Source organism: Mesoplodon densirostris, chromosome 1 (assembly GCF_025265405.1).
Source record: "Mesoplodon densirostris isolate mMesDen1 chromosome 1, mMesDen1 primary haplotype, whole genome shotgun sequence".
Classification (NCBI taxonomy): domain Eukaryota; kingdom Metazoa; phylum Chordata; class Mammalia; order Artiodactyla; family Ziphiidae; genus Mesoplodon; species Mesoplodon densirostris.
In genome coordinates, this window is record NC_082661.1 from 149,407,854 (window position 1) to 149,432,444 (window position 24,591).

Below are 24,591 nucleotides of genomic sequence, written 5' to 3' on the forward strand. Positions count from 1 at the left end.
TTGATTAACTTTTAGCCTTGATGATGGAGCAAAACTTGGGGAAAAGCTGATGATGCAAGGGTTGTATTGCTAGGTTAGCAGAGTATCTACAGATAAATATACAATAAATATATATATATATATATATATATATGCACATACATACATATATATGTATATACACTATATAGCAGGCAGAGTAAATGTATATATATATGTATATGTTTATATATATAATTGACCCTTGAACAACACAGATTTAAATTGCAGAGGTCCACTTATAGGCAGATTTCTTTCAATAGTAAATGCTACAGTACTATGTGATCCGAGGTTGGTTGAATCCACAGATGTGGAACTGAGAATATGGAGGAACTATGGATATAGAAGGCTGACTGTAAAGGCACAGAAGAATTTTCAGTTGCACTGAGGGTTGACACCCCTGACCACTGTGTTGTTTAAGAGTCAAATGTGTGTGTGTGTGTATATTTATACACACACACAACACATACGTATACACACATACATTGATAAAGTATATTGAGGACATAAATGAAAAGGGAGATGTTTGGCACATTTTGGATAGCATTGTTCTTATAGAACAGGAACGTTGAATACTTGTGCATTTTTTATCCAATTTGCCCCTCTATGTAACTAAGTGACTGCTCAGTATATCTTCATTGAATGAATGAATAGGAAAGAAATTGCTTTCAAAGCACTATAGGGAAATAGGATGCTCACTGTAGATAAACCTAGATAAAAGCTGAATACTAGTCACATTAGGGCACAACATAGTCTTTGATTGTGTGACAGTGCTTTATAAATAGTATAAGTTTGCATATGAATTATAGATATACAAAAAGCAGCAAGACAGCTTCTTTCACTGAGCTATACCTAGTTAATTCAGGGCCTTTCACATAATACATGCTCATTAGATTTGGTTGTATTGATTTAAAAAAAAACCATGCACATTAAAAGCCAATCTAAGCATATCTAAACACAAAAGTTTAAAAATAGGTTATGTTAGCTACTTAGTAATTAAAATGAACTGACTTTGATTAGTATTAAGTGTTAGCCAGTTTTGAAATACCAACTTTCAAAGCCTTATAAACAGTGAAGTAGCACAACTCTGGCACTAATTGGGTCTTCCAGGGAGCCTAATAAGGATGCATGTCTTTTACTTAGCAGTGCCAATTACCACTTTCTCCTTGGAAGGAGGCTGAAGTGGAGGTGGCTCGGACTTGGCTGCTCATGTCCCTTTCAATGGTGATCACCAATGAGCTGGCTAGACTACTAGAGCCCACCCCCTCAAAAACATCTGTAAGGAAACTCATTGCTAAAAAGCAGCTGTAAATGTTTCAATGAAAGGATTAATATTCTTAGTGAATGACCACCTAGAGCAGAAAGAACTGAATGCTTTCTGGCTTCTACCAGTACCCACGTAGAATCACTGGCTCTTACCACTTTCTTCCAGGAAGGGGTAAAGTAGAGGACTCCATGGCTGGAATGGAGGTGGCTCCGCCTGGCTTCTTGTGTACCTTTAGTAGTGATTACACATGAGCCTCTAGCAGGTCAGGGGACTCAACTTTTTCTTTGCTCTTTATCTCTGTGTCAGATTTCTCTGAGGAAGCTGGCAATAAGTCTCTTGGAGAAATGCTTTTCTCTTGGTTTTCCTCCTACCTCACCAGCCTCTCTTCTTTTGTCTTTTCCTGGCTCTTTCATAGCTCCCTCACCTCTAAATTTTGTAGTATCTCGGGTCTTGCATTACTTTTCTATTGGTGCATAACAAATTACCTAAAACTCAGTGGTTTTAAACAACAGATATATATTATCTCACAGTTTCTTTGGGTCAGAAGCTTAGTGTAGCTTAACTAGGTCTTCTGTAAGACTGCAGTCAAGGTGTCAGCTGGTGTTGAGGTATCATCTGAATGCTTGACTAGAGAAGGATTTATTTCCAAGCTTAAACAGGTCGTTGGCAGAATTTATTTTCTTAAGACTATCACCAATATGGCTGCTTGTTTCACAAAAGTCAGCTAGTGAGGGAAAAAGCTCCAGCACAATTGGCACTGTAATAATGTGATCACACAGTGTCAATCACCTGCATGCTGTCATATATTCTACTGGTTAGAAGCAAGTTACAGGTCCTGCCCACACTCTAGGGAATGGGAATCATACAAGAGCGTGACTACCAGGAGGCAGGGATGATCAAGGCACCTAAGAGTCTGCCCACCCCAGGGCTAGTCTCTGTCATCCATCTTCTCTGTCTGTACTCACTTCCTCTTGTATCTCATGTCTTTAAATACTGTCAGTGATTGGACAACCCTGTTTTATATTTAAAGCTTGATATCCTTCTCTAAACTCCACACTGATATAGCCACTGCTTTCTTTATATTGTTCCTCTTCTGATAGACATCTCAAAATTCATATATCCAAAGTCAAAATAATTATTTCCCCTAAAAGTAAAAATAACCTGCTTTTCCCATGGTTTCCCAGTCCCACTAAATGGCAGCTCTGTTCTTTCAGTTGCTCAGATCAAAAACTTTTGTGTCATCCTGACTCTTCCTGTTCTCTCATATCCAACATCCAATTTATTAATTCTTTATTTTTAATTTGCCATTTCTTGGTTAGTGTACTTATCTTCAGGTAACACTAGGACCTGATCTAAAATATAGGGCACTTGGTGGCTCTCTGGCAACTGGAGTCCTAATGGGGAGAAGTAACCTCTTATCTCCATTTTCTACCAGCTGGCTCCGGGCCTGCTTCTAACAGGATGGACCACATGAAACTCCAACACCACCGCTCTCTGACTTTGCTATTGATGGAAACTCTTGTGGCTTTGCAACATGCCAGATTGGTTCATGTCAGATGTTGCCTCTCACCAAACAAGGCTGCATTTGCCTTAATGAACCTCTCCGTACAAAGATTAAGGAGTAATGCCGATAATGGTTGTCACCTAACTCCTCCTAACATACTCTCTCTGCAGGGTTTTCTCCTCTGGGACCTGTCCTTTTTTCATCCAATGTTCTTTTTTTCTTTCCTTCTCGCTCACATTTTTTTGTTTGTTTTTAATTAATTAATTAATATTTTGGCTGCGTTGGGTCTTCATTGCTGTGCGCAGGCTTTCTCTAGTTGTGGCGAGCCGGGGCTACTCTTTGTTGTGGTGTGCTGGCTTCTCATTGCAGTGGCTTCTATTGCGGAGCACGGGCTCTAGGTGCACAGGCTTCAATAGTTGTGGCACACAGGCTCAGTAGTCATGGCTCACGGGCTCTAGAGCACAGGCTCAGTAGTTGTGGCACACGGGCTTAGTTGCTCTGCTGCATGTGGGATCTTCCTGGACCAGGGCTTGCATCCGTGTCCCCTGCATTGGCAGGCGGGTTCTTAACCACTGCGCCACCAGGGAAGTCCCTCACCCACGTTTTGGAAAACTGTGTTAATATCTGTTTCTGGGTAGGTAAGGCTTCCTATCATCCACGTATACTTTCTAAAGTAATAAATAAATGTATCATTTTCTCCAGGTGTATTTTTACCTTACAGAATGAAAAAAATTGTTCCTATCACTAGAATTTGAGACATTAGTATGATGGTGAATTTGATTTATGGCACAAACAGTAGAGAGGTTCATGCTTGTTCCCCTGAACTCACATGGAAGAGGTAGCTCCCTATTCTCCATACACATAAGGTGAACCTTGATCAGAACTCTCCCTATTTGAGCTTGGGCACAGGTGGATAGTAACTCATGGAGTCAGCTGACAGATGAAAGGGGGTGATCTCAACTACATGGGTCGAGAAAAATTTACAGACTCCTTCTGTATCACTCTAGGAAGACAGGTGACTATGTCCTCTTCCTTTCAAATACTTTGCAATTCTTTCCTTTGTACTTTAAGTTATTTCTTAAAGTTTATTTAATCAGGTGTCACTCGTATAAAAATATTTACTGTTGGTGGAGTAGTCTGGTGATTTTCTCTGGGTAACATAGCCCACCCTTACCTTTTGCCTTTTTCTGTTTCCTTGAAATCTCACACTAATTTTCTAATTATATTTTTAGGAATCTGAATCTTGAACTTTCTGAGGAGAGCATCTGAGCTTCAGAGTTCCTATCAGGTAATGTCAAAATATGGAAAAGGCCCATGGTGCTGAGATTAGAATTTCACTATGTCAATTTTAGATAATTTTGAGGATCCCTCCTTTTTTATGAAAGAAAGAAAGAAAAAGTTCTGATAAGAAATTTTGTAAAAAATAAAATTGACAACAAAACCGTTTTAAAAAGTTGTATGTACTCTTAAGCACTCTATTTATTATTCAGAATTAGTCCAACCACAGAAAGTATAAGAGATATATGCCAGTCTAAATAAACAAATGTTTCCAAAATAAGATATTTCCTATCCGTCGAAAAAGTTTTACTTGATTGACTAACTTGATAGTCTTAACAGTGCAATCAGTTGGATGAAAAATAAAATATGTGTATTGCCAGCAAACATTTTGGAGAGATAAGCACTTGTTGCAAGTACTATACGTGCTTAGAAAAATCTTTACTTTGGCCAGCTAAGACCACCACATGTTTTAAAATGTCATCCATCATTTCAGTGTTAAGAGCGCCCCCTGGTGTGATTGTATAATTATGTTTATGAGAAATTTAGGCACTATTTTTTTTAATTTTTAAAAATTTTTATTGAATTCTTTTTTATTGAAGCATAATTGATTTACAATATTATATTAGTTTCAGGTATACAGTATAGTGATTCAATATCTTTGCAAATTATACTCCATTTTAAGTTATTACAAGATAATGGCTGTAATTCCCTGTGCTGTACAGTATATCCTTGTTGCTTATCTATATTAGACACTGTTTCTAAAACCTCATTTTGCTATTAGATGGTGATAGACCTTCTTTTTATACTCTGCTGACCTGACCAGTGTGGTATGTAACTATCTAGAAATATGAATTTAATTTTTTCCTTGCCATTATCCATGTTTATATCTGGAATCAGTGGTTAGCTTGAAAGTAGAATTTGGTAATAGTAATCCCTAAACTTCTTCAGTTAAAGTTAATGACCAATAATATATCCTTTGGTAAATGTGAAATTATATACTGAGATAAAATTTTATAGGATAATCAAATTCCTTGGTGGTAATAACCTTGTTAAATGGCAAATTTCTGTGAACAGTTTCTTTTTGGTAAACTCATGGGCATTTTAATAATTAAACATGAGAATTCAGACATTGCATTTTGATTTTGAAATATTCATTGTGTGAAAAAATTAATCCAAGTTTTAAGATTTTCTTAACCCAGCAGCCCCCCTATAACCACGGAACTTGCAAATGTAAACATAATAATTCATCCCTGAATCACAACAGACCTCTCATCCATCCCCTAAATCACCCCCACTCCTGTAAATTCTCATTCGAACTTGGCAGCAGGGTGTCTATTTTATAACTGTCATTTTTTCTTGCATTTAATATTTAGTCCTTTGGGAATAATTAAACCATCCTTGCAAAGTGAAAGTGTGCATAATATTCTAAACTACATTTCTGTAAATTTGATAACTGCAATTATGTTTCCCCCTACTGTGTCTTCTCCAAACTTAGATTGTCGTGATCGTTTTAACCATTTCTCATTGGTTCTATGTTCTAAACTTGATCATTTACAGGGCTATCACACTAAGCTGTTTGGAATAGACTGCTTTTACTTTCATTTTCTTCTGTATGGTCCCTCTTTCAATTGAATTCTGAAGCCATAAGCTTAGCACAGTATTTATATTATGTCCTGGCCTGTTAAAAGGAAATTTTCTAAAATATAGAATAAAAAAAAATCAGAACAGCGAACCTACCATAGTAGCCCTGTGTTTGAATCTGGTTTGCAAATTTATTAGCATCATGACCTTGGATAAGTCAGTGAGCCTCTCAGAGCCTTAATCTCTTCTCCTGTAAAAGGGGAATGCAAATCAGTACTTTGCAGAATGTTGTTAATTCATCCTTTATGTTAATATGTATTTGAGATTTATTATCTGCCAGATTTAAGGCTGGATGCCTCATGAGCATTTAGTTCTCACAACAATTCTGTGAACTAGGTGCTTTTATTTCTATATTATTGATGAGGCTTAGAGAGGCTAAGAAGCCTGGTAAGTGCAAAGGCCAAGATTCCAATCGAGGTCTTTTTGACTTAAAATGAGCTTATAAACACTATGCTTTGTATATGTTTTAATCCTACTTACTCATTTCTGCTAATTTATTGATTTTGTTGTCCTTAAGGTCAGATTATCTCCCAATGCACAAACATACAGGAAACCAATCTTTTGAAAAAGAAGAGCTGGATCTTTTAACATGGATGCTCTTCTTGTCCGAAAACCAGAATTATTTTGAGAATTCATTCTTCTATACAATTTTTTTCAAACCAGGCAGTGCACTAAGAGATCCTTTGTTATTATTTTCATTGAGCTAATAGCAGTGACAAGGACTATTGGGTTGGTGAACCTTAAGGCACCTTCATGCAGAATATAAAGGCAGGATAATAGAATGCTTATTTTAGGAACTGTTGCATGCTTCCACCTCACCATTTCTGCTGGTTTTCTCTGGAGCTGGGACCACAATCTATTCCTTTTTGCCTTGTTGTTCTTATTTAAGTATCTAATTACTTGGATTGGCTTTGTGAAGACTGCATCATTTTCCTTATGTTTTAAGAATTTTTTCTCATATTTTAGATACCAGATTTTATTCATTAATTGCTACAGAGGCTAATATAATAAGTTTCTGGTTGTGCTAATAAGTTGTTTTGAAGGCTACTAAGTAACTCACCATGGAAACATGGTGTGAACAGGCTTGTTCTTTGCTTAATAAAATCTAGTGTTTCATAATATTCCTTTGGTCCTTGAGATTTGCTCTAGGAAGTAGGCTGTTCAACCATGATTCAAGAGCACATTGTTGGGTTTCTCAATGGCTGAGTGACTGTTTTCTTGTTGAAGTTGCCTCATGTTGTGCTTGGGTCAGATGTATAGGCATTAATATGAGCAGCTGTGTATATTGTTATGTCTTACTGAGGTTGCACATTACGCCAAGCACCACTGCCACTAGGAAAATCAACTCAATCATCATTATTGAATCCATGAATGAGTGAAGAAATGGGAGTTGTTTTAGTTTTCTACCCTCATTTCTGCCCCACCTCTACACTTATTCCCCTGCCTGCCTACCACACACATGCACACACACAGCATTTGGTGAGTTTGTTCTTGGACTTGTTTAATGTTTGTGGAATCCAGTCTTTTTTTCCAAATCCTCTGATATTGTTTTGGGTTAAGCCCTCATATTTTTCATTTGAACAATTGGAATTCTTTAACTGAATTCTCTCTCTCCAGTGTTACATGTCTCCAGTAAATTGTCCCTAGTAACACCAGAATAATTTTCCTAAAACATAGAACTCATAACAGCTTAAAATTATTCATTGTCTCATTGTTCAGAAAGAGCCTTTGGTTCTTGCTTACTCTCTTCTAATTTGTCTTCCTACCATTGTCTTTACCCTCTGAATTCTGTGCTTTGCACCACTGAAAAATTACAAATCCCAGAATGCTTTTCACTTCCTTTGCCTTCCTGTGCCTTTATGTACTAATGCATGCGCCTTTATGCCAGTAACACCCTTCTGCACTTCATTTGGCGGGCTCCACTTTCTCCTTCTAAGACAATCCTTCCCTGACAAAATTCTCACTCCACAAGCACATACTCAGTCTAAGTGCTTCTTCAGGGGAATTGCAAGATCCTATGCTCACTTCTGTTGTTACAAAGTTTAGATTAAGGTGGAAAGCTTGAAGGCAAGTATTATGGTATATTATTCAATGTACCACAGAGCCAGATATTTAGAAAATGCTCGGGACAACTTTATTTATGAAGCGCATGAAGAAGCTTAATGAAGAATAGAAAGATACTGTGTTAGGATTCCCATGAAGATCCCATGCCTCAGTCAGGCTTTCAAGCTTATAGATCAAAATATCTGACTTCTGTCAGCCATTACTGGGCAAGATGGTGAAGCAGCCATCAGTTGACTTTATATGCTCTCTTTCATTTACATTGAATCTTTTACATTTTCACTTAAATTGACTTTTTCCCAGCACTCATATATGCCTCAGTACCCCTCTGTGACAGTGATTTTTTGTGGCTTAATATTCATTCTCTTCTTCTTTTTACTTGTGGTGTCAAGAGAAAAAAAAACCCCACAAGCCCCCCCATTATCTCTTTCTCCTTTTTGTTATGGGAGACAATGTGCCATAATTCTGTCCAATGAAATATAAACAGAAATCTGATGGAATTTCTGGGAAATTTCTGTGTTCTTGCTGTTGATGGTGTCTTGTCTTCCTTCTGGGCCTCTTTCTTCCTTGTTCCTGGAAAGTACACATGATGACTGGAACTGGAGCAGCCATCTTGCTACCTTGAAAGGTTAGGAATATTACTGAGATTTTAGCCATGACATACTTGAACTTTCAAATCAATAACAGTAATTTCCTTCCCTTGGAATTCTCATTATACGAGAAAAATTTACTGTTTTGTGTTTAAGCCATTGTTATTTGAGTTTTCTGTTGCATCAACTGACTCACTTCCCAAACTGATACTTCTTACATTTAAAATGAATGCATTAGAAGTTAGCGGTATAAGTTTTTCACCTCTCCACCTATGTTTTATATCTGTTAACTCAACAACCATGTATTTAGACCTACTGTCACCATGTATGTACTACCCTAGACACTAAGATATAATGACTGGAACACCATGCCTATGCAAATGGCTTACAGTCTCATGGGTGCATAGAAACAAAATTAATTATGATATTGTATATTAACTATGATTAGTTATGACAATATGAGATAGAATATATAATATGGCAAATGCCACAGCAGTATATATAGAAAAGCCTGAAGGTAAACAGAAGAGAGTATTTACAATTTGATCAAGCTCTCCTAAAAATAAAATCAAAAATTTTAAAATCAGAGAAATGAATCTCTCATCTGAGATTTCAGGCACCCTGAACAGGACTTAATCCTTGTGCCTTTTTAGTGACAGTGTAGGTGGTTACTTACCTTTATGTGTCAGCCTTCTGCCTCTTACTAATAATTAAAATGAGCACGGTCTAGGAGACCAGAGATAAAATCCACAGTTTGAATTGCTGACAGGCTGTCTATGGAAAGCCAAACTGGTGAAAAGCAATTTGTGGAGCAGGAGGGGCAAGAAATGACACAGGAAGTTGCCAAGGATTTTACTGACACAAAGAGTAGTAAGCCAAGATCTGTGACAAGGATGTCAGTAAACAAGAAACCAAGCTCAGTTGTTGAAAGGCAAGAGTTAGTTAATGGAGAGAGACATCAAAGCATCAGGCAGCCAACAGCCCGGAACAAACTCACAATGAGGGAGAGCTAGGGAACAAGCCTCCTCAGGAGAGCACAAAAATAGGCTCCAGGACTCCAGGACTCTCGCTGAAGTCTGTGAGGAAGGCCAGAAGCAGATCATAATAAGGACACTATTTATAAAATCACAGCAACTCAAAGGAGTTAAAATGAGAAAATGGTCTCAAAATAAAGCATAAAAATTTTAATCAGTCAATATTTTGAAAAGACACTAAACACTCAAAGAACCTGATTCAAGAAGAGTCCAGGGACATTGGCATTGATTTCAGTGCTTGATCTTAAGGTGATTTTTTTTGGTACAGATTTTGAAATGAAAAAAAGCTCAGGAAAGGCAAAATCAATGTGGAATAAAATTTCTGGGTTTGGGCCAAATGCCATTCAGAATTCTCAGGTCTTGGGATGAGCTACAGAACTGAGCACATTACCATTTATTCTAACTGTGACACAGGGTTTTCCCTGAAGATGAATGAGAGGAAAGCTGCCAGTGATCCAGGTTTGAATAATAAGGACTGACCATCTCCAGTCTACACACACTTGAGAGAAGCTATGAATACCAATAAGGCATCAAGACATGTTGTGTGATCACAGAATACTCCATACTTTTACTCTACTCAGGATTAATGGACCAAGTTATGCTTGGTCCATTAATGCATGACCACCAGGGTCTGATAGAAAATTATAGATACTCTTCTAGGGCATAAGTCCAATCTTCCTGAAAAAAACAGGGAACAACTAACATAGGTAACAGGTATTTTGGCTTCTGTGACCATATTCCATCTGCACTTTTCATCTAATGAGGTATGCTAATTACCTGTTCTAATGAAATTTGATCAAGAGTGGCTTTCTGAGATATATATATGTCATATATATGAGATATGTTTGCATTTTATGTATTTTTATATCTGAACTATATTAAATCACTTATAATATTACAAATTATCTAAATTATTTCTAATGTAAGACATATAGGTAGTTCATTCATGATGATATATATTTTTTTACTTTTAAAGTGCTGCCTCTGAGGAAGCATGATTATTTTGCATGATGTCAAATGTCATAGAATAGGGATTTGACCTAAATAACTTTTAACTTTCCTTCATAATTTGATGCTGATCTAGAATATGCGAATTCACCTAAATTTTCCTAGAAACTATTTTGCTTGCTTTGCCTCATCTGTGAAGCAGTAATGTGCTTTCAAAGAGTATACTGTTTTCTAGATTTACATTCTATGCATCCAGAATTCAGTAAATACCCATGTTCACTTTATCCATGTCTTCTTTGTTTACAGTAATTTCAGTTATTTCAACCTCAGTCTTTCGGAATGAGGAGTTCTGACCTTTGGTATCTTTTTCACTTATAAATCTGTTCTGTGGTTTATTATTATTATTGTCCTTCTCCAAACCTTACCTTGCTCTTTGGTATTTCTGAAATGTGCAAACAGCATGAGGATGCATAGGAACACATAAAACAGAATGTTATAAAAAACTCTTTGTGGATATTTAATCATCATTACTTTTCTGAGAGCACTATCTCATCCTGTTGATGAAACGTATTCCCAAAATTATATATTCCTGATTTTTATAAACAAGTATGTGATTATAGTGAGCCATTAATATTTGATGAATATAACTTGAAGATTGCATTAGATTTCCAAAAGGGATCAAGGACATATAATCAGGAATTACTTATGAATTTGCAAAGGAGTTTGATTTTAAGAGGTGTTTTTTTAGCTTCCCAATATCCTCTTTAGATTATTTATATAGGAAGAGTTTTTTTATGCCAGGAGTTTTCATCTATAGAAAACCCAAGTTAATGTTTTCATTAATTTGTGCCTATATTTGTATGTTTGGGTTGGATCTCATTTTTATGTTGTGCAGGCTCCCACAGGTGAGTCTGATGCACACCAATATATGAGAACATTCTAAAATATTCAATAACATTATGAAGAGAGACAGTTATTATAATGAGAAGATACTTAGAAATATGTTTAAGGTTCTGTGTTGACTTCAAATTAAATATAATTGCAAAGTATATGTTGCGGACTGAATATTTGTGTTCCCCCAAAATTCATTTGTTGAAACCTTAACTTCTAGTGTGATGGTATTAAAGGTGGGGCCTTTGGGAGCTTATTAAGTTTAGATGAAGTCATGAGAGTGGAACCCCCATAGTGGAATTAGTCTTAGAGGTATAAGGATTATCAGTATAATTATTATAAGAAGAAGAAGAGACTAGAGCTCTATGTGAGGACACAGCGAGCTAGGACACACTGCAAGCCAGGAAGAAAGCTCTCACCAGGAACCAAATTTGCCAGCACTTTGATCTTGGGCTTTACAGCCTCCAGAACTGTGAGAAATTCTGTTGTTTAAGCAACTAAGTTTATGGTTTTTTGTTACAGTGGCCTGAACAGATTAATACGGTATGCATTGGAAGCCAGGAACAGTTTAAAAAATTTCAAATCTTTTTCAAAAAATATATATATTTATTTATATATTTGTTTGGTTGCACTGGGTCTTAGTTGTGGCCGGCGGGCTCCTTAGTTGTGGCTCGCCAGCTCCTTAGTTGCAGCATATGGGCTCTTTAGTTGCAGCAGGTGGGCTCCTTAGTTGTGGCATGTGAACTCTTAGTTATGGCATGCATATGGGATCTAGTTCCCTGACCAGGGATCAAACCTGGGCCCCCTGCATTGGGAGTGCAGAGTCTTACCCACTGAGCCACCAGGAAAGTCCCTCAAATCTTTTTCTAATTAACTAAAGTTGGCTACTAAACTCACAGCTGCCTTCAAGTGTCAATAAAGAATGGCAGCCAAATGACCAATAGTGGGCATTACTGAAAAGATGATCTATCAGGAAATAGAATGTTTGGAAAATGTAGTGCAGATATTTTCTATAACTAAATTGAAATATGGAAAAACTTGGTTAAACAGAATGCCTAGAGAACAGTGTTCTAATTTCATTGGATCTTTGATAAAATTTGAGCTGAATGTCCTTTGTGACTCAGTTGTTATTGACAACTTTCTTTATCATCAGTAAAATGCTATCCTATCTTCTCTCCCTTAATGTAATCAGAACTGAATCTTTTTTTTTTTGCATTTGGAAACTTTACCCTGAAGCATACTTCTCATTCTATAGTACGATGGAGGGATAAAGATGAAGAATGCATAGGCTTCGTTTGTAATGGGACTCTCTTATATTAGTTTTGTGTGATTTGCCACCTTATGTTACTAATGGAATATAGAGAATTCTAGATAAAGTTTCAAGTTAATGGTTTTATTGAAAAAAAACTTTCAAATCTTAACTCTTAAAAGTATTTTTCAATAGTTGAGTTTATAATGAAGAGATTGATACTTTCATCATAATAGTCATTAATCTAAAGAATTTTGTAAGAGAGGACATAGGAGATTGATATAATCTAAAATAAACTATTTAAAGCACACTATTTAAAGCACAACTGATTCTGCACACTACTTTTTGAAATTAATGTAGGTCTAAACAGAGCTCTATCTATAGTTTATGTCATACCACTATGCAGTACGAAGTACTTATTCTGTGCTGGGCATTGAGTTAAATGTGTACATACACATACATACACATATAAAATCTCATTGCTATATAATATATATAGTCTAATTTCTGTAACAACCTAGGAAAATTAATATATTTGTGAAATTAACATGAGTTTGTGTGTTTGTGGGTATGTGGGTGTGAGTGTTCAGAGCAATAGCAAACAAATTGTTCTATTTTATTATCAACTAGAACATATTTATTATTGTTGTTAGTTAAACTTGTTCTAAAACTTGAGGAAATAAAATTAAAATTTAATTGAACTCTCAGAAATAAGGACTAAAATAAAAATTTGGAAGATATAAAAGAAGCAGCCCTAAAATTATTAAAATAGTGTCCTCACGGGAGTAAGAATCAGGAACAGGGCAGGAACAGCAGGAGGCTTGTGTTTTATCTCATAAACCTATTAAAAACCACTTGATTTTTTAAAGAATATGCTCTTATAAATATGCGGTTTAAAATGTAAAAAAATAATAAAATCATTTTATGAGTTAAAAAAAAGAAATGAAGTGCTTAAAATACAAACTGTCAGAACCCTTCCAGGATGCTTTAGAATCAGGTAGAAAAGAAGCGAGTTCATCAATTAGGTAAGTATAAATTAATTAACTTTAAAATAGCAGCCAGTAGTTATAAGCCAACTTCTATACACTCATTTTAAAACATTTTTAAAAATTGTGGTGACATATATATAACATAAAATTTTCCATTTTTAAGTGTACAATTTTGTGGCTTTAATTACATTCACAATATTGTACAACCATCACCACTGTCTATTTCCAAAATTTTTTCGTTGCTCCAAAGAGAAACTCAGTACCCATTAAGCAATAACTCCTTATTCTGCCCAGACCCTGGTAATCTCTAATCTACTTTGCATTGTTACGAATTTGCCTATTCTAGGTATTGCATGTATATGTCTTATGGCCTAAGACATAAACGGACTTACACTACCTAATGCACTTAAAGGCTGGGTTAGTAGTTGAGTTTTCTTTAAGAAGCTATATCCTATTCAGTGAGTTGTTTTCTTTTTCCTAGTAAAAGCCATTTCTTTCACTTCTTCTAAATCAATAAGAGGACTAGGCATGCTTACTGTCTCAAATGCAGCTAACGGACCATTCTTCCATTGCCTTTCTCCAGTGGTCTGCCCTCTGAGTGTAAGTGAGAATTTACGTGTGTATGTATGTATGAGTGTGTGTGTGTGTGTGTGTGTGAGAGAGAGAGAGAGAGAGAGAGAGAGATGTATTGGTGTATCTCAAAACAGTTATTTCATTTGTTCTGATTCTGAAAACAATCCATTTTCATTACAGGAAACTAGAAGAACATTTGGTTGCTAACTTTGATATTATAAACAATGTAGCAATAAACAGCATGGTGCATCATTTCTGATGAATTCTACTTTAATTTAACAATATGCCTTCCATTACCCAGAGAAACAGTGGAAGCCCTTTGTTAAAGACGGTAGAAACTTTTAAGCCAAAGTTGCTGAATACCTGTGAAAATCTCCCTACCCTCTCCTACACCCTTACTAGACTGCACGGACAAGAAATAAATATTTATTGTGTTAAGCCATTAAATGTCAAGGTTTTTCTGTTACAGCAGCTTCCATTACCTTAACTAATACAATCACCCTTTGAACATTTCCTGTTAAGGTTGCCTTAGGCACTTAAAACTCATTAAAAAAAAAAAAACCTCATTAAGTCCAGAGTACATTTTCTTATCTTCTGCTAAACCCAATGCCCAGAAAGGAAAAAGTCCTGTATTTCCGCACAACTCTACTACTGCTCTGGCCATCAAATGCGTGTGTGTGTTTTTTTCCCCACAGTAACCAGTTCTCCAACATGTCAGATGTTGATGCAATTCAATTAAATTCTGACACTAACCAAAGTTCGTAAAAATTCCACAGATTAAGGGCTCAGTTCCACAAGACTTCCCCTCACTTCAGAAGTCAAGTGCAAGTCGTAGGTCCCCAGGCTACCTGCAACTTGACTACAAATTAGAGGTTCCCATGATACCCTCCTCATGTTCGATAATTTACTGGAGTGGCTGATAGAACCCAAGAAAACAGTTTAGTTACTCTTCCCAATTTATTATAAAGGATATTTTAAAGAATACAAATGAACAGCCAGATGAAGAGATACATAAGTTGAGCCTAGAAGAGTCCCACATGCAAGAGCTTCTGTCTCTGTGGAGTTGGGTGTGCCATCCTCCTGGCATGTGTATGTATTCACCAACCTAGAAGCTCTCTGAACCCTGTACTTCTGGGATTTATATGGAGGCTTTATCATGTGGGCATGATCAATTATTAACTCAATTTCCAACCCCTCTGCCTTCTCTAGCGAATGGGGGTGGGGTGGGGTTGAATGTTCCTAGCTTCTAATCATGACTTGCTTTCTCATGACCAGCCCCCATCCGGGTGCCCATCAGGAGTCACCTCATTAGAACAAAAGGTGTTTCCATCACTCAGGAAATTATAAGTGTTTTGGGAGCTCTGTGTTAGAAACTGGGGTAAAAGACTAAATAGTAGCAGGAACCAGGGGCAAATATATATATATGTATATATATATATATACACACAAATATTTATACTTACTATTATTTCGCACCTGGTCTTCCACCTTTTTTTCTTTCTAGTAATGAGCTAAGTGGTACTACCAGTCACTTAGACTAGGAAAAAAAAGTCATTTTAACTTACTTCTTATCTCCCTTACCCAATGGCTTTCCATTTCCTAGAAAAAAATTTCTATGTACATTGTTCCTCTTGTCTCTATTTGCATAGCATCTCCCCTAATTCAAGCTCTCTTTATCTCTTGGTAGGACAATTGTCATAACTTTCTAACTAACATTTCATTTCATTTCTTCTACAAGCTCTTCCCATGGAACTGATTAATATCCCTGACTTGTTTCTGACATACCAGGACCTTTTATCCAAATTGTATGTAATAAAGTTCAAATTCTTTATCTGTGATCTGCCTTTTGACTTAATTTTGCTATCTTATTTCATATGGCTCCCCATATGGTACAGCATATTGTGTGAACTGAAATACTTGCAGTTCCTTTACATACTCTTTATTTTCTTACCTCCCTTTGTTCTCTTTACTTGGAATATCTTGCTCCTGCATCTCAGAATATGTGAATTCTCCATTACATCAAGGTACAACTTAAATGATATTTCTTCCACAAACTTCTCTGATCCTCTTCTTTAATAATTTCTTCATTCCTTAAAGGAAGGGGTATCATTTATGACACATTGCTTTCCTTATAGTTATTCTTATATGTCTTATCTCTTCCACTAGAGAAAGAACTTCATGATGACATACTTTAATAAAACTATTATTAATAGAATTTTACCTGAAAAAAATTGCACATGGAAATAAAGATATCAAATATTTTTGTAATAGAGTAAAAGTGGGTACAAGCTGAGGTAGAAAATAGGTCTCCAGTGGACTTGTAGATTATTCTTAGACAACATAAGATACACTTACTCCCAGTCACCAAATAATTGTTGTGAAATGAGGGATACTGTTACTTCATAATGTTCATCTAAACTGAATCATGATTCTTGGCATATTTTTCAATGTAAAATGAGATGAGTCTTGGCAGTATGTCACATACCATGATAAATAAATATATTCTCTTTAGAGAGGAATAAGTGATGAAATGATCCTTTGATGTTCCCCAAAGAATGCTGTATCCATTTTGATATGTAGAAAGACAGTAATCCAAAGCACATGCTTAGAATACTACTGTTGTCTTCATAGTTCAGGCTATCACTTGAGAAAGGAGTAATAGCTCAGATATAAGGATATGGACACAACATTACATAAGTGTTGAGAAGCATCAATGTAACAAATACATTTTTTCCTTTATTCAGAAAATTAATTATACTTCTCTGGTATCAATCTGTGCAAGGCCTCTCTCCTTTTATTTTTTCATAATCACTACCTTTACTTGATTCCTCATCTCCACTGGCATTCCTCTCCACTCATACACATATTAGTCTTTGAGTTGAATGTAACCTTTAAAATTATATAGGCTTACTCTATATGTATGTGTTCGTGTGTTTTTAGTTTACATAAATTATTATTAATCATCTTATTCTGTTTAATAGGTTTTCTACTCAACACTATTTTTTCTTGTGATTTATTCTACTGTGCATCTAAATTTATCCTTTTGATTGTTACCTTGACTTTCATCTCATGCATATACCACATTTTATTCATCTTATTTCCTATGATTGACACTTACTATTACCAGAAGAGGATTTTGTAGGTCACATGTACATGTAATTTTACTAAGTACTTCCTGATTGCTTTCCTGAAACAATTTACAGGCCTAACAGCAAAACCTGGCAGCTTAATTTCACCCTTATACTTTCTAACATTTGTACTATCCAACTTCTTGATTTTTATCACTTTGAAAACTGGTATTTTGAAATTTGTAGTAGTGAAGATGAGCCTCTTTTTCATATATGCAGCCTTAGTTCATTCCTTCTTTTGGATTTCTTGTCTTTCCCTGGTTAATTTTTATCAGTTCCTTGTATATTCTCAATTAATAGTTTGCAAGCATCTCTCCTAGTCTCTAATATCTTTTTTCTTTAATTAAAAAATATTTTTACATCTTTATTGGAGTATAATTGCTTTGCAATGGTGTGTTAGTTTCTGCTTTATAAAAAAGTGAATCAGCTATACATATACATATATCCCCATATCTCCTCCCTCTTGCGTCTCCCTCCCACCCTTCCTATCCCACCCCTCTAGGTGGTCACAAAGCACCGAGCTGATCTCCCTGTGCTATGCAGCTGCTTCCCACTAGCTGTCTATTTTACATTTGGTAGTATATATAACTTTGCTTATAGTATTCTTCATTGAACAGAAATCCTTTATGTTTTGTCAAATCAGTAGTTTTTGCTTTATGTATTTCTTAATCAAATTTAATAAGGTATAATTTATATACAGTAAAATGTACCCATGCTGATAGTACAGTATGAAGAATTTTGATAAGTATATACATCTGTGTGCTCAGCATCACAATGAAGTTATAGAAAATTCCCATCACACCAAAAACTTCCCTTATGACCCTTTGCAGTCAATTTCTGCCTTTCATCCCCAGCCCCAGACAACTAATGATCTGTTTTCTGTCAATAAAGATTAGTTTTGTTTCTTCTAGAATGTCATATAAATGAGATCATGCAGTGTGAACATTCTTTTTCACTTCTGTTTATACTCAACATAATGTTTTTAAAGAATTAAAAGAAAATTTATATATATACATACATACATATATATGCATGTATACATGTATATGTGTATATGCATACACAGAGATAGATGTATACATACTATATGTATATGTACAGTTTACTTTTCTTCCTATATATCCAAGCTGCTATTTGGTATCATTTCTCTTCAATCCTCCAGACTTCCTTTAGCATTTCTTTTAGTAAAGATCTACTGCTAACTCATTTTTTAAAAAGTGTATTTCAACTTCATTTTGGAAGAGTAGTTTCACTGGATATAGATTAGTTCTTAGCTGAATTGTTTTTCCTTTTGTACTTTGGACATGCCATTCTGTTGTCTTCTGTCATCCACTGTTTGTGATATAAAGCCCATCATTGATTGCATCACTGTCAACATCTATGTAATGTATCAATTTTCCCCCTGCTTCCAGGGTTTTCTCTTTATCTGTAGCTTTCAGAAGTTGACTGTGAAGTACCTGAGTGTGATTTTCTTTGTGTTTATCCCACTGGGAGTTTGTTAAACTTCTTGGATATGTAAGTTAATATTACTTTTTCTTTTTTTCCTTTATACTAAGTTTGTGAAGATTATTACAGCCTTTATTTCTTGAAATATTTTTCTTTCACTTTTTGTCTCTATGCTCCTGGTACTCCAGTGAAATGTACATTGAATCATTTTATGTTACCCCAGAGTCTCTGAGCCTTTGTTTAAATTCTACATTTTTTTTGTCTCTGTTGTTCAAATTTTATTCATTCCATTGATCTATTTTCAAATTCACTGATTCTTCTTCAACTGGTGTTGACCCCATTTAGTAAATTTCAGTTGTACTTTTCAGACACAGAATTTCCATTTCATTCTTTTTTATAGTTTCTATTTCTCTGCTAAGATTCTATATCTGTTCATAGATTGAAGTATATTTTCCTTTAAGTTTTGAATGTCCCCCTTTAATTCTTTGAACATATTTATAATAACTTCCTTGAATTATTTGCCTGGTATGTCTAGCATCTGTGGCCATTCAGAGTCAGATTCGATTAAATGATTATTTCATGAATAGGGGTCACAGTTTCTTGCGTTTATTCTTGTTTTGTTGCTTGCCTAATAATTTTTGATGGAAAAGTAGACATCATAAGTAATATACTTTAGTAATTTAGAAACTCCTTTTTTCTTTCAGTGATGATGATGATGATTTTGTTCTTCCAAAAAAAAGAGGAAAAGGTCCTTATAAGTTAACTTGTTTGGAATCAAATTTTGAAATCTATTTCTCCTGCAGTGTTCAGCAGCTGATACTTTTCTTCAGCTTCCAGTTGCTGTTACTGCCTCGTTGTCCTCCTCCTCTTCTCTCCTGTTCTTCTTCCTTCTTCTCTCTTTATCTTTCTTCGTTTTTCTTTTTCCTCTTTTGTCTAGCCTCCCAGCTCTTACCTGAGCCTGCAATTTAGTAATTAATCAAGAATTTTATGTGCAGAGTTTATATTCAGATTCTGAGGCTCATCCAGTCTCTTAGCTTTTTCTTCAGTTATTGACACATAATTTTTTCTACTTTATTATCTTATAATTGTGCACTACATTGGTTGGTTTTCAAACGCAAAAGCCCTGATTCTGACCTACTTACATATGATTTATTTTCCTGTTTATATATTTCTAGATTTGGCTGTAATATATTGATAAAGTTTTAATGTTGATTTTTATGTAGCTTTTTTTCTCTAATAATGTCTTAGTCTAGTTTTGATTTCAGGGTAATTCTGGACTCAAAGAATGAGCTGTGATGTATTTCTTCCTCTCATTGTAAAATTGTTCTGGCAGGGTTGGTATTGTTTCTTTTTTATAAGTTTGGTAAAATTATCAGTAAAGCAATTTGTCCTACAGTAGTCTTTGTGGGGAGTTGTTAAGTTACAAGTGCAATTTCCCTAGTATATATAGGGCTACTTAGTTTTTCTATAATTTTTAAGTTAACTGTATTGTAGTCATGAAATGTAATCTTTGTGATATGAACACTTTAAATTTACTGTGACTAGTTTTATGGTCCAATGTATGATTTATTTTTAAATGATTGGGTGGAGAGTTCCATAAATGTCAGTTAGATCAGGCTGATTAATAGAGTCATTCAAATCTTTTATTTCCTTAGTAATATTCTATTTATTTATTATTTATTTATTCTATTTATAGAATTCTATTCTATTCTATTTATTTATTATTTAATGCTTATGGGGTCATATGGTAAATATATGTTTAACTTTATGAGAACCTGCCAAACCATTTTCCAAAGTGGCTATATCATTTTGAATTCCCACCCTCAATGAATGAGAGTTCTTATTGCTTCACATCTTCAGCAGATTTTGATCGGTCAGGATTTGTTCATTTGTTTTAATTTTAGCTGTTTTAATAGATATATAGTAATACCTCATTGTAGTTTAAATTTATTTTCCTAATGCCTAAGGATGTTGAGACTTTTTTTCTATGCTTATTTACCACCTGTATATATACTTTGGTGAAATGTCTGTTTATATCTTTTACATCTTTTTAAAATAGTTATTTGTTATTGTGGAGTTTTCCCCTTATTACTGAGGTTTTTTTTTTTAACATCTTTATTAGAGTATAATTGCTTTACAATGGTGTGTTAGTTTTTGCTTTGTAACAGGGTGAATCAGCCATACATATACATATATCCCCATATCTCTATTATTGAGTTTTAAAAGGTCTTAATATATTGTACATACAAATGTTTAATCCTCTGTGATTTGCAAATATTTTCTTTCAGTCTGTAGCTTGTCTTTTCATTAACAGTATCCTCTGCAAAAGTTAAGTTTTAAGTTTTGATGAGGTCCTAATTAGCAAGTTTTATTTTTCCTTTTATGTATGTTACTTTTGGTGTCATAAAAATACTTATTATCAAACCCAAAATCTTACAGATATCATCTTATTTTTCATGTTTTTTTTGAGAAATTTTAGTCTGACATTTTGCATTTACATCTATGATCTATTACGAGTTAATTTTTGAATAAAATATGAGGTGTAGGTGGAGATTCATTTTTTTAAAATAAGGATGTCCAGCAGTTCCAGCAATAATTGTTGAAAAGACTATCCCTTTTTATTAAGTTGCCTTTGCAAAAATCTATTGACTGTATTCATCTTGGTTTATTTCTAGACTTTCTATTCTACTCCACTAACATATGTCTGTTCTTTCACCAATACCACACTGTCATAATTGCTTTGGCTTTATAATAAGTCTTGAAATGGGGAGTGTGAATCTTCTAACCTTGTTCTTTTTCAGGATTGTTTGGTTAGTGTAGTTCCATTGTCTTTCCATGTGAATTTTAGAAACAGCTTGGCAAAGTCTACCAAAATGTTTGCTGTGTTTTTGATTACGATTGCATTGAATTTGTAGATTAATTTTGTTAGAAGTTATATCTATTGTCTTTTATCTGTTGAGTCTTTCAAGCCATTTGCATGGTATATTTCTCCATTTATTTAGATCTTCATTAATATATTTTATTAGTGTTGTGTAGTCCTTAATATAGAAATGTGATGGCTAATTTTATGTGAACTTGGCTGTGCCATGGTATACAGGTACATAATCAACACCAGTCTGTATTTCACTGTGAAAGTATTTTTTAGATATTAACATTTAAATCATTAGACTTTGACTAAAGCAGATTGCTTTCCATACAAACACACACACACACACACACACACACACACACACACACAACTGGTCTGTTACTCTGGAGAACTGGACTAATGCATAGAACTTATATATATTTGGTTAATTTATATGTAAATATTTTTGATGCTATTTCAAATGGGATTTTCTTTTTAAAATTTCAGTTGTTGATTGATGCCATAAAGATATTAGATTCACTTTTGTTTATTGGCATTTACCCTGCAACCTTGTTAAACTCACCTAATAGTACTAGGATTTTTTTTTTTTTTTAGATTCTTTGAGGTTTTCTTCATAGGTATCTGTGTCATCTATAAAGTGAGGCAATTTTACTTCTCCTTTTCAATCTGTATGCCTTTTATCTCTTTTTCCTGTCTTATTGCACTTGCTAGGGCTTCCAATACAACAGGGAATAAGATTGGTAAGGGAAGATATTTGTCTTTTTTCTGACTTTAGGGAGAAAAAATTCAGTCTCTCATTATTTTGTATTATGTGAACTGTCAGTTTTTCATATATTTTTCATTAAATTAAGGAAGTCTCCTTCTATTTCTGGTTTGCTAAAAGTTTTGTTTGTTCACTTTTATCAAGGATGGATCTTGAATTTGGTTGATGGCTTTTTGGTATCTATTGAGATGATCATATATTTTTACTTATTTAGCCTATTAAGATGGTAAACTGCAGTGATTCATATTTGAGAATCGAATCAGCCTTGAATTCGTAGAATGAACACAATATATATATTGCTTGATTTGATTTACTAATTTTGTCGATCATATTTGCATCTATGTTTATGAGGGATATTGGAGTATGATTTCATTTTCTTGAAATATCTTTATCTTATTTTGGATAAGATAAGCCTTATAGGCTTATCTTAATAAGCCTTTGCTGGCCTTATAGATTGAATTAGAAAGTGTTTCCTTTTATTTTCTGGAAAAGATTGTGTATAATTGCTAGTATTTCATCCTTAAATGTTTGGTAGAATGTACAGGTGGAACTTCCTGCGTGTAAAGTTTTTTTTTAGGAAGATTTTTTTTCCCTATAAATTTCTTTTTTAAAAAATAGATATAGGATTAATCAGGTTGTCTGTTTTATAGGATTTTCTTCTTGTTTTTTGGATGCCAGTGTTATCAGTCGTGATGCCCCTTCTTTCATTCCTGGTATTGGTAGTTTGTGTCTTCTCTCTTTTCTTATTTGTCAGTCTTGCTATAGATTTGTTGATTTTACTAATTTTCCAAAGAACCTGTGTTTGGTTCTTTGATTTTTTTATCTATTGTTTTCTGCTTTAATTTCATTGATTTCTACTATGGTCTTTATACATTCCTTATCTTCTGCTGGTTTTTGCATTTAATTTGCTCCTCTTTCTGTAGTGTTTTAAACTGAAAGCTTAGGTTGCTGATTTTACATATCTTTTAATATAAGCATTTAATTCTACGTATTTTCCTCTAATCACAGCACTTGCTCCATACACATATTTTCATATGTTGTATTTTAATTATGTTTTAGCTTGTCATTTAAAAAACTTCCCTTAAGAATTCCTTCTTGGTTCATGTGTTATTTAGGAATGTGTTGTTTAATTTCCAAATATTTGGGGATTTTCCAGATATCTTTCTGTTATTTAGTTTAAGTTTAATTCCCTTATGGTCTAAAAATGTCCTTTGCTGTATTCTATTGTTTTAAATTTGTTAAAGTTTAATATATGGCCCAGGATGTGGCATATTTCTTTGAAAGTTTCATGTACACTTGAGAAAAATGTATATTCTGCTGTTGCTGGGTGGATTGATTCATGAATGTCAATTAGGGCAAGGTGGTTCATAGTGCTATTTAAGTTATTTACATACTTAATGATCCCTTGCTTAATTTTTCTATCAGTTACTGAGAGAAGAATGATGAAGTTTTCAACTATTATTGTGGATTTGTAATTTTTTCCTTTAAGATCTATCAGTCTTTGACTCATATATTTTGAAGTTCTTTTTTTTCCTCTCCCACTTGAAAACCATTTTTAAAATTGAAGTATAGTTAATTTACAATGTTATGTTAGTTTCAAGTGTAGAGCAAATTGATTCAGTTATATGTATATATAATATATATAATATATTATATATTGTTTTTCAAATTCTTTTCCATTGTAGGTTATTATAAGATATTGAATATAGTTTTGTTTGTGGTTTCCTTTTTCTGTGAAAAATCTTTTAGGTTTAATTAGGTCCCAGTAGTTTATTTTTGTTTTTATTTTCATTACTTAGAAGGTGGATCCAAAACGATATTGCTGCAATTTATGTCAAAGAGTGTTCTGCCTCTGTTTTCCTCTAGGAGTTTTTTAGTATCCGGTCTTACATTCAGGTCTTTAATCCATTTTAAGTTTATTTTTGTATATGTTATTAGAGAATGTTCTAATTTCATTCTTTTACAAGTAGCTGTCCAGTTTTCCCAGCACTACTCATTAAAGAGACTGTCTTTTCTCCGTTGTATATTCTTGCCTCCTTTGTCATAGGTTAACCTACCTAAGGAGGCAAAATACCTGTACTATGAGAACTATAAGATGTTGATGAAAGAAATTGAAGATGACACAAACAGATGGAAAGATATACCATGTTCTTAGATTGGAAGAATCAATATTGTTAAAATGACTATACTGCCCAAGGCAGTCTATAGATTCAGTGCAATCCCTATCAAATTACTAAAGGCATTTTTCACAGAACTAGAACAAAAATTTTTTAAATTTGTATGGAAACACAAAAGACCCCGAATAGTCAAAACAATCTTGAGAAAAAAGAATGGATCTGGAG

The 24,591-nt window shown here is 34.3% G+C and overlaps 1 protein-coding gene across 1 annotated transcript in view; it reads left to right on the forward strand.

Moving 5' to 3' along the window:
* Positions 1-24,591, forward strand: part of LOC132484573 (cytochrome c oxidase subunit 7B2, mitochondrial) — a 163,514-nt gene that overhangs the window by 74,812 nt on the left and 64,111 nt on the right. Inside the window, exon 2 of the mRNA XM_060091272.1 lies at positions 4,022-4,077. The gene's annotated coding sequence lies outside the window, so the exon portion shown is untranslated. The remainder of the gene's footprint in view (positions 1-4,021; positions 4,078-24,591) is intronic.